Source organism: Sinocyclocheilus anshuiensis, unplaced genomic scaffold (genome assembly GCF_001515605.1).
Source record: "Sinocyclocheilus anshuiensis isolate Anshui unplaced genomic scaffold, SAMN03320099.WGS_v1.1 scaffold319, whole genome shotgun sequence".
Taxonomy (NCBI): domain Eukaryota; kingdom Metazoa; phylum Chordata; class Actinopteri; order Cypriniformes; family Cyprinidae; genus Sinocyclocheilus; species Sinocyclocheilus anshuiensis.
In genome coordinates, this window is record NW_015552566.1 from 50016 (window position 1) to 58372 (window position 8357).

The 8357-nt window shown below is 37.9% G+C and overlaps 1 long non-coding RNA gene across 1 annotated transcript in view; it reads left to right on the forward strand.

Annotated features, from left to right (window-relative positions):
• Positions 1-1055: 1055 nt before the first annotated feature.
• Positions 1056-8357, forward strand: part of LOC107664916 (uncharacterized) — a 28350-nt gene continuing 21048 nt past the window's right edge. The window contains exons 1-2 of the long non-coding RNA XR_001631504.1: positions 1056-1137; positions 1218-1274. This is a non-coding gene — a long non-coding RNA (uncharacterized LOC107664916). The remainder of the gene's footprint in view (positions 1138-1217; positions 1275-8357) is intronic.

Genomic DNA, 8357 nt, shown 5'->3' on the forward strand with positions numbered 1-8357 from the left:
GGCAGCAATATTCGAATAGTCTGACTGTGATAAGAATGAAAATGGACTCTAAAATATGTTATTACTCTCATTACGTTCCAAGGAACATATTAAATTACTTTTTTTTTCTTTCCTGAGACTTTGCAGAGAGGGGGAGGCTCTAGCAAATTAACCGCCATTAGCCTGACAAGATTTGTCTCGTTAGAGGGGCTTAAATAGCAACACCGTTAATGTGGGGGCAAAGGAAGAAATTTTATTAAAGCTCATCCCTCTTCATCTGCCCTGTGCAGAGGCAGCCAGTTCGTTATTGTAATTGCATGGCGGGCTGAGACCGGCCCATTAGTATCAATCTGAATGAGGATGCTAAAGGCTAAGGCGTGAGAATATGTGTAGTTCAAGACATCATAATAAGCTGTCTGCAGCCATGCATAACTGCAAAACAGTTGGACCCTGCCCCAGCTAGCCATTTATTAAACTAATAAATTTAATTGAATTAGCCTAATTCACCCCTTGTCTCTCCACAATCAGTAAAAGGTTTTTTTTAATAAGAGCAGTGCTGTACAAGAAAGCTCTTTCCACTGTTTTAAGCATTATTCTATTCAGGCATTATGATTTTCTCAATGCTCATTCTGAAGGTGCATGTGCTTGAATTCAGCAGGTCAAAGTTCAGATGCAAGCATCAGGGAGAGAGTGCCAGTAAAGTCCCAAGCTCCATACATATCTAGTTCAAGGCCTCCAACCTTACTTAAACTAGACTTAAACCAGAAAGTGAAAGGCCATATCCTGAATAGAAAGGAAAGAAAGCAGACACAAAGAGTTAACCAGCAGAAAATTGGGGAAGCAGAGACGCCTTCTGCAGAGAGGTTAAAAAGGGAGAGAAGAACTAGTAAAACAGGCACTTGTATAACAGTTGAACCTTTGCTTCCTACACCTTTACTGAATGTACCGGTGCTAAAAGACAGCTTAGAGACCCAAACAGGTAGGAATATCTGCTTATATGTCCTTAAATTTAATGTACTAACACATATCTTAGTATTTTGTATTTATTTCTATGATCCAATAAGCAGGAATCAAAGTTCACAGATCATATTCGAGGAAGAACAGGCTCCCAAAGAGGCTTAAAATGGCATCTGAGGGCAGACATTCCCAAACACAGAGGTTAGCCAAGTGTTGGCATTGTGCAGTGGATGCTCAGTGGTTGAATTTTCCGTTTGTGACATGGAGCCTTTCTCTTCCAGCGGTTATCCAGTCAATCTGCCTTTGTGAATGAATTTGAACTGGAGTCCTTAACCAAGGTAAGTGAGACTAGGGTTTGGCTGTTGCCAAAACATACCACTCCACAGTTTCCTAGTGCTCTGTGCTCACCAAAACAGTATTTGATCAATTTTTAACATGATCAAAACTTGTTTGTTCAGAGCAGTTTGTTTACTGCTAAATGTAAATGTATGTGTGTTGGGCACTACAGTTAAAAGGTTTGGGGTCAGCATAATTTTTTTAGGTTTTTGAAAGAAATCTTATATACTCACCAAGGCATTTATTTGCCAAAAAATACCATACTTTTGAAATATTATTAACATTTAAAATGACTTTTATTTTAATATTTGAAAAGTAGGCTACATCTAGTAAACTCTTTGCTTTAGTCTGACAAGACCACATTCAAGTGCTTCACACCCTTAATTTCCCATTAGGGTGTGGTTTTTGCTCCTGCTTAAGCAAACCGTCACTATCTGCTGTATCCTGTGTAGATCAGTGCAGTCCTATTCACCTGACAGAAGGGCAAACGGGCCATGATGATGCATTTTGACCCTGCAAGCTCTTTCAGAGTGCCAAATAATTTACTTTTCTGGAAAAATTACTTATGTAGGCCTGTTGAATATTTCTATGCGTCAAATAACTAATTTACAGTCATTTAATTATTTTATTTCCAAATTAGGAAATTGCAGTTTGTACTGTATTAACTTCATATTTGTGGTAGAACAATAGACCAGTTTTATTTTCCCTTTTATAACCCATTTCAATTCTTAGTGATGGGGTTCTGTGTCACTAAGGGAAAAGCCTGAGCAAACATGACCTCTGAAACATTAACTTGTCTTTTTGCTGTTTGTGCTGGTCTGCTGACACCCAGTCAATATTAGGCCAGCACTTACTTCTGTGGTTATTTTAGGTGAGAGCGCGTAGATGAATGCACACAGTCCGTTTCTTTGTTTCTCATGTTTTTGTGCACCCTGTACACAAATATCCACCATGTTCGTGTACGACACCATATGGAACGAATTCTTCAAACTGGGGGAAAAAATCCTTATTGATTGGAAGTCCTTGAGCTTTAATTAAATCAGTCAGAACCAGACAGGTACTTAGACAAATTATTTTACAAATTAAAAATGCTGTAAAGTCCAGTCTATTAGAGATCTATATCCAATATTGTATAAATCAGTTTATCATTACATGAAATATTGATCAAAATCATACAAGAAGGGCTTATTGGTTTGTTGGTATTAGGCTATTATAGGCTGCACCCCTACATATGAACAGAAGTTTATTGATCCACAAAGTCTGCAGTGGTTGAGTAGTCATAACTTTTCAGTGCGTCTGGTGTGTCTGGACTCAGATGACCCATTAACTGAGGACAACATATTATTGTGTCAAAACACTTTTATTTTTATTTTTTGCACTACCGGTCAAAAGTTTGGGGTTAGTAAGGTTTTTATTGTTGTTAAGATCCAAATTAAATTGCTCAAAAGTGACTGTAAAGATATTTTACTAAATGTTCTTCTGTTGAACTTTCCTGAAAAATATATATATTGACGTTTCTACGAAAATATTAAGCAGCACAACTGTTTTCAACATTGATAATGATAAGAAATATTTCTTGAGAACCAAATCAGCATATTAGAATGATTTCTCAAGGATCATGTGACACTGAAGACTGAATAATGGCTGCTGAAAATTCAGATCTCAGGAATACATTTTAAAATTTATGGGGGAAAAATAAAATTACAATACAATACAATATAGCAAGCATAAGAGACTTAATCATACCGACACCAAACTTTTGAACAGTAGTGTTTTTTTTTGTTTTTTTTTAGTAAATCTAACAATTATTTAGAATTCATGTCAATACTCTTCAGCCGATAATTATTTTAGTTTTATAGATGATTATAAAAGGCTAATATAAAAATTATATTCTATTTTGTCAACAAAAATGTTGTTTAAATGCTACAAGTCAATTTAGGCATCACAACTTTACAGTATCAACAATCGTATCATACGTATCAGCTTATATCCGTTATGGTACAATATATTGCACAGCCCTATTATTAATTTATATTTTAACAAAAAAAAAAAACAATTCCAAAATGAAATAAATTTCAGTTTCACCAAATATGTTGTTGATGCTTTTTCTGTTAAACTAAAAATACATTTTAAAATACTAATTTTGCTTGTTTAAGGAAAAGATGCTACACGTGTGGAAAATGTCCTGTAGCCATCTTTATTACAGCCCACCACCTGCTTTAAACTTATGCTGCAGTTTGCTCTCGTCACCCTCCAGTCCTAGGCTCACCCTGACAAATCCTCCACCCCTCCAGCCTGACCTCCATTTGGGTGTGTAGCATGGGGCCGACACACTCCCCAGAGGTGTCATCCCATCATTCACATGGCCACCATCGCACCATTTTAAACACATCTCCCTTTGGTGTGTAATTGTGGTTTCATCTGCATCTGTCCAGCCCTACAATCCCTGCTTTTGCGATACCGCTGGCCCGTTTTTCTCCCCCCCTTGGCCTTTTGTCTTTGCATCAGAGCAAAGCTCGACAGCTCTCAAAAGTGTTAGCCTCAGCCGTTACCTCTCAACGCCGTCCAAACTTTAATTCATAATGGGCGAGGACGTTGAGGGCACATTAAATAATTGCCCATTATTCACAGCCTGTAGGGAGCTCGGCGCACATGGCGTAGTTTGGTGGTTTTTAATGTGGAGAAGGAAGGTTGACAGACTCTAACCCCATTACGGAGGTTAACGTTATATTGTAATTAAACTGGATCATTTTGTCTCATGAGAGGAAATTATCACGCTTCACTGAGTATAAAATGTGATCATTCAGAGCAGAGCTTTTCACTTCACTGCTTTTTGGATGAAACAAAAGAAAACATTGCTTCATTTATTTGCCAAATGACTAAGCCTTATGGCATATTGTGTATTTTAATTATTTTTTAATCACTTTTGAATATCTTGGTGGGGCTTTAGGAATTTGTTTTCGACCATAAGTTCATATATTTGGATTTATGTGGATGTTTATTATGTCACAGCGCCTTTTCTATGTTAAGTTACAGAATCCAAGTTATCTGTACAAGATTTGTTTTTTCCATCTATCTTTGACTCCCACCTTGATCCATTCTTCAATATGAGCAGTGGACTTGGATGTGAAAAGGTAAACACAACGAACAGGACATGAACTCAAGTTTTACACTATATATTAGACCATGTGTCCCCGAGGCGTCACGTTACATGGCAAAGGAATCTGTTAGCCAGAAGCTGTGGTAGCATTGTTAGGGCCGGTGGGTGGGGTGATGTTGTAACTGCTTGTGTTTTGGGTTTGGGTGCTTTAACTAGGAGTGGCTTGTGGACAGGTGGTTGCCTAGTCACTGAATGTTTGTTGCTGTAGCAACAGTCTGCACCAGTCTTGATAAATCCTTTTATTTATTTATTTATTTTTCTCAAAGGGGTATGCAACTAAGCAGGTGAGGCGTAATCTATAATGTAATGGATAGCTGATCCTCATTTTGGTTAATCTGTCTGTCATGTTACCATCTTGTGCTGGCTTGGATGCCAGTTTTTACATCCTAGAATCCGAATAAAAGCCCTTATGGGCTGAAGAGACTCTGTTAGAGGTTTAGACCTGTAATCTCTGGCAATAATTGGCTCATGTGCAGACAACGGCATTAAGGAACACACAAAGAATAAGTCTGATATGCCACTTGTGGTTGGGTCTTTAAAACTATAACAATTAAAATTATTGTAAATGGTTGATTTAAGTATAAGCAAGAGATATATTGTATAACAGTTTATGTAATTTTCAAGTCTGAGGGTCTGAAGGTGCTGTTGGCTGGTTTTGATCATCTTAGTTCCTAAACATCTCCCCCTCAATCTGTCTGCAGACACAGCTGTCAAACCTTGGCTTGGGTTATAGTTTTGGAGCCCCTTGAACAATAAACCTGGATTTCTTTCAGAGGTTTATTCAGAATTAGACGCTTAATCTGACTTGACTTAATTTGATAAGTAGACTGATCTGAGCATAGACATTCTTTGTTGTGGTTCATCCTCTGTTGTTTACTTTGAGCCTTTAATACATTTTTTTCTTCGTATCTGTAGTCTCTGTTAAATCATAGAGGCCACTTGTCAGTTAGGTGATTGAGTTTAACCTCATGTGTTATAGCTTAATTATAAAGTCGTAATTATTTTGTTGCCAAAAGGTGATTTTTTTTTTCAACTGTCGAGTATTTTTATTTTTTTTTTATTATTATTATTAATTTTGGTTTTATTCATATTTTTGTATTTATTTATTTATATTTTTTGTGGTACATGTGTAAATTTTTATTCGCCAAGAAAGTATTTCCAGCACATATTTCCAAAGCTTATTTCCATATACATGTACTTGGTGTATCTGAAGATTTAGCCACTAACAAATGGCACTTTCATGTAGTTTTAAGTACTTGAGTGGCCATCAGTTCAATCAATTAAACACTTATTAGGTAACTCCCTATTGTCATTTCCATTTGGTAGGAAATTGATTTCTTAATTATAAGAGAAATCATGTGGTGTTTGTTAATTAATACAGTTAAACATTGCTGTTGACACACATCAGTGAATCAATAAAATTGACTTTTTAACAGAGATGCTGATGGACCTTATATTGAACCAGGCAGCGTACTTCTGTCTTTGGGGGGACTTTATCCCAACTCGATCTGGACTTCAGCCTGTCAGTGTTTCAGAGTTATGTTTTTAAACTTTTACTTTTATTTCATCTCCAGTTACCGTGTTTTCAACCTTTTTGGATCTAGCTGCTTCCAATAGTCAGACACACCATGGCTTAGATTGATCAGAGACTTATTTGAATTCTTTCTTTGTGATTCAGGTAAAAGCATTGTCTGGTACAGAGCCACAGAGAACAGCAAATCAGCCAGACAATGGATAGCAGCCTCTCATTGTCTTGTTCTGCTGTGGTTTTGCTGGACTGCTCATATATTACCTCACATTCCCCTTGTTTTGTGAGCTAGGTGCCTATAAAGTTGTCTGATTCCACCATGTGTTTTTGATTTCACTGTAGGCTGGGTGGAAGGCTTGTGAAGTTCACTTCTCTGGGAGAACTGTCTCCTCGATGCTGATCGTAGCAAGGATTACTTGAGCTATGAGCCTTGGCGGTCTTCATGCCATGCTATAAGCCCCAGCGCTGGCTCCTATTGGAGGAGAGAGCACTCCTTCCTGCCCAGGGTGCTAAATAACCATGTTCTTGAGGGTCTGTCTCCTGCTCACCAAAGAATGTCAAGAGGCTAAATGTAAGGTTGAATGTAAATCAGCGACTATGGGCCTTGTTGGTAGACGTTCCATGCTGTTAGTGATTTGCTGCCATCTAAATGCTGCAGACAAGCTATTTTGTCTGATATCAATGCAGGTCATAAATTCAATACAAGGTCCATTTATTTCCCCCATAATCCCCTGCGTGTGTACATGTTTATCTTTGTTTGGACTTTGTTCAAAAAATATACTGATCCTATGGTTTGTCTTATTGGTATGACAGTGCTTTTTTGCTGGCATTTTTTTTTCTGTAAGTTATTAAGGATGCTCCAATCGATCGGCCGATAATCACATTTTATGACTCGATCGGTACTCACTACACTTGGCCGATCTCAGGAACCGATCGCAATTTGATGACTTCAACGTGTGACGACGTACATGATGCGTGGAGACATAAATGATTTGGTGCCGCAGTCATGTCATCGCCGGTGTGGAAATGCTATGACGTTTCGAGAAACAATGAAAAATTCGCTATTTGTCGTGTATGTTTAGCAGGATGATATGATGAATGGATGGTTCATTTTTAACAGCAGATTCAGTGACGTTAGAGCTGATCTGCGCCTCACTGCACGCGTCTGCGGCGCATTAAGGCTCCACGGGAACCTGAGCTGATCGCGGCCGCTCTAGTCAGTGATTGTGTTTATACCAGCCAACCGCGGCACATTTCTGAAGCGGCTCTCTGCGCTGCCCCCCTTTTGTGTTTTGTGAGTTGTCGCAGCGTGGAGGACGGAGTAAAACCTCGTCGGAGCCGTAAGGGGTAACGGTAACATAATACGTTGATCGTGGGCTGCTTTTAAATTAACATTTATTTATAAAACACAATATCTTCTTTGGCCATATTAGCCTACTCAATAGCATTAACACAGGCTTTATTCCTTTCAAACTTTATCTGGAATGTCACCCTTTCTGTCACTGCAACTTCCCAATCAGGCGAACGAACACACACACACAAAATCGTCTACCTCATGAAAAAAAATTATTTAAAAAAAATGTAGTTCATATTTTCATCATTTATGATTTATTTTATCCACCCGTGACCCACCCGCAAATAATCCGAATGCATTTTTTTATTACTCGACCCGCAGATTATCCGCAGCGCCCGTGGATATAACTGTGACCGAACTGTTTTGTTCCTTCAGTAGTTTAAATGTTTTTTATTTATTTTTCCCTCTTCAGTCTTATATTGGACAGTATTAAACCTTATGTGTTACATCAGACTTCTCCATGTTGGAGTTTCTATTTATTTTGTCCTCTCTCTAACATTAGACAATGTTAAACTAAACCTAAGGAGTTGCATCAAACTACTCCAATTAGTTCTTTTAGGAGTTTAAATGTTTTTTTTTATTAAATGTTAATTTTGTCCCTCCACAGTTTACTGTTGGATAATGTTTAAATAAACCTTTATATATATATGAAAACTACCTTGCTACGTGTACTGCATTAGGCTAACCGAGACTTGTCATTTGCACTTACATATAAGGGCCTTTCGCAGTCTTTTAGGAGTTTAAATGTTTTTTTTTTATTAAATGTTAATTTTGTCCTCCACAGTTTACTGTTGGATAATGTTTAAATAAACCTTTATATATATATGAAAACTACCTTGCTACGTGTACTGCATTAAGCTAACCGAGACTTGTCATTTGCACTTACATATAAGGGCCTTTCGCAGCACGGGAACCTTTTCATAGTACCAGAACTAATTGTGGAACTACCCACTTTTTGACGTTTTCGCACCGCCGGAACTGGGTGCGATTTTAGTACCGGACTGCCTTTTTCGAGAACCAAATTAGCTCCTACTCCGGAGCAG